The sequence below is a fragment of the Gossypium raimondii genome, chromosome 7, assembly GCF_025698545.1.
Source record: "Gossypium raimondii isolate GPD5lz chromosome 7, ASM2569854v1, whole genome shotgun sequence".
NCBI lineage: Eukaryota > Viridiplantae > Streptophyta > Magnoliopsida > Malvales > Malvaceae > Gossypium > Gossypium raimondii.
The window spans coordinates 18813245-18816394 of record NC_068571.1 but is presented as its reverse complement, the minus strand read 5'-3'; positions in this window follow the sequence as shown (position 1 = coordinate 18816394).

The window sequence follows — 3150 nt, the reverse complement described above, 5'->3', positions numbered from 1 at the left end:
CTTCGAATGGTACACGGCCTAGCACACGTGCGTGTGGTTTGGTTGTGTTACCAAGTTAAGAAGTTACACAGGCACGGACATGGGCTAGGACATGGCCATGTGTCCCCATTCCGAATGCTCACACGGCCTAAGACACGGGCGTGTCTCTTGGCCGTGTGAGTCACACAGCCTGGCCACACGGTCGTGTGACCCTTGCGGCTTTGAAAATTTTCAATATTTTCCAAAAAATTCTTTGAGTTTCTAATGCATATTTTGGGCCTCGAGGGCTCGTATACAAAACAATATGAATGATTTTGTTTTGTTTTTTATATGAATATTGATGTGTTTTGAAATGTTGAAATTTCTATCTGTTTGTTCTGTAATCTCCAGTAATGCTCCGCAACCCTATTTCGGCAACAGATACGGGTTAGAGGTGCTACATTTCTTGGTATCAAAACTACAATTTAGTTGATTCTCAGACTATACGTGGCGCGTACGAGTCTAGCTATACATGTCGTTATATAACCTGTGATAGTGTGATATCTCCTAATCGTTTTAAAATATGTTTTCATATAGAAGTGACGTCCAACCGAGCTGACTCCGATGAAGTTGAAATTAACGCGCAAGCTTCCATTCATGGAGTAGCGTCAGGTGGTTCGAGGCCTGTATCTGAGGGCCAGGGAGGAGAAGCTAATGGAGCTTTCTTTCAAATGATGAGTGAGTGGTTTATCAAGTTTGTATGAACGAACCCAGCGGCTCAACGACCTCCACCCCCACCTATTCCCTAACCAGTTCCTATTGTTCCCTTAGGCGTGGAAACAGTACGAGCTAATAAACCGCCACTTGATAAAATTCGCAAATATGGGGCTAAAAGATTTTGAGCTAAAGTTAATGATGATCTTGAGAGATCTAAGTTTTGGTTAGAGAATACTATTTGAGTTTTCGATGAGTTATCTTGTACACTAGCTGAATGTGTAAAGTGTGCAGCATTTCTACTTAAAGATTCAACATATCAGTGGTGGAATACCTTGAATTCAGTTATGCAGTGGGAGCATATCGATTGAGAATTCTTTCAAGGTGAGTTCAGAAAGAAGTATATAAGTCAAAGATTTCTTGATTAGAACTGTAAAAAATTTCTCAAGCTTAAGTAGGGTCGTATGATAGTGTCAACGTATGAACGAGAATTTGTTGATTGTGTAAATATGCTTGGGAGTGTATTCTGACCGAGACTGTAATGTGTAAATAGTTTGAAAATGGATTAAACGAGGATATAAAGCTTCTAGTTGGGATCCTCGAGCTGAAAGAATTTGTTGTTTTAGTTGATAGAGCACATAAAGCCTAGGAGCTTAGTAAAGAGAAAAGAAAAGCCGATTTTGAAGCTAGAGATTCAGGAAAAAGGTCGACCGGGAAGTCATTTGAGTCACAGTCGAAGAGATCAAATGAATACCATAATCGCTTAATTGCTTCTGAGGGTTACTCTGATAGAGACCGAGGGAAACATTATGTAGGTTCTAAAACGCAAGCTGTCTGTGGCTAGCGTAGGTAGTGTTAAAGATAATAAACTTGATTGTCAACGATGTGGACGTCGACATTATGATGAGTGCAAAGCGAAAGATGGGGCATGTTTCAAGTGTGGTTCGCTTAAGCATTTTATTCGTGTTTGCCCAAAATATCTGAGAAAAAAAAGTTCAGAATGTTCGACCCAACAACACTACCACGAGGGTTAGACCACCTCGTAACCCTCGTAACAAAGGCTCTGTTGTGAGATCTGACACTCGAGCACCCACTAGGGCTTACGCTATTCGCGCATGAGAGGAAGCTTCTGTGCCAGATGTTATTACGGATACTTTCTCTATCTTTGACACTGATGTAATTGCTTTGATTGATCCGGGATCAACTCATTCATATGTGTGCACAAACTTAGTGTTTAGTAAGAATTTACTTGTTAAGTCCACTGAATTCGTAGTTAAAGTGTCGAACCCCCTAGGTCAACCTCTATTAGTTGATAAAGTTTGTAAGAACTATTCGTTGATGACTCAGGGTTATAGTTTTCTGGCTAATTTGATGCTATTGTCATTTGACGAGTTTGGTGTGATTTTGGGCATGGATTGGTTAACTCTAAATGACGTTGTTGTAAACTGTAGACAAAAGCTTATTGTATTGAAATGTCAGAATGGTGAGGCACTTTGTATTGAATCAGATAGTGTGAGTGGGTTGCCTATGGTTATTTCAGCTATGTCAGCGCAGAAATATGTGAGAAAAGGTTACAATGCTTGGCTTGCTTATGCATTGGATACTAACGTGTCTGAATCGAAGTTTGAAATAGTGTTAGTGGTTTGCGAGTATCTTGATGTGTTTCCAAAAGACTTGCCTATATTACCGCCGATTAGAGAGGTTGGGTTTGCTATTGAATTAGTATTGGGGACATCACCGATCTCGATAGCACCTTATAGAATGGCTCCTACTGAGTTGAAAGTGTTGAAAGCACAGTTGCAAGAATTGAATGATAGTGGTTTTGCTCGACCTAACTTTTCACCTTAGGGTGCACCGATTTTGTTCGTTAAGAAAAAGGATGGATCGATGAGATTGTGTATTGACTATATCGTCAGCTCAACAAGGTTACAATCAATAATACATATCTACTGCCTCGAATTGACAATCTGTTTGATCAGTTGAAAGGTGCCACAATATTTTTAAAAATTGATCTTCGTTCTGGCTATTATCAGTTGCGAGTGAAAGATTCAGATGTACCGAAAACTACATTCAGAACCAAGTATAGACACTATGAATTTCTTTTGATGCCGTTTGGTTTAACTAATGCATCTGCAATATTTATGGACTTGATGAACAAAATCTTCAAATTGTATTTAGATAGATTTGTTGTCGTATTTATTGACGACATTCTGATCTATTCTCGAGACGAGTCCGAGCATGCTGAACACTTGAGAACTATTTTGCAAACCCTACGAGATAAACAACTGTTTGCTAAATTTAGAAAATACGAGTTCTGGCTCTGAAAAGTCGATTTTCTAGGACACATAGTATAAGTTGAAGGCATCAGAGTTGATCCAAGTAAAATTTCTGCAGTTGTTGACTGGAAACCACTGAGAAGTGTATTTGAAGTTAGAAGTTTCTTGATATTAGCTGGTTATTACAGAAGATTCGTAAAAG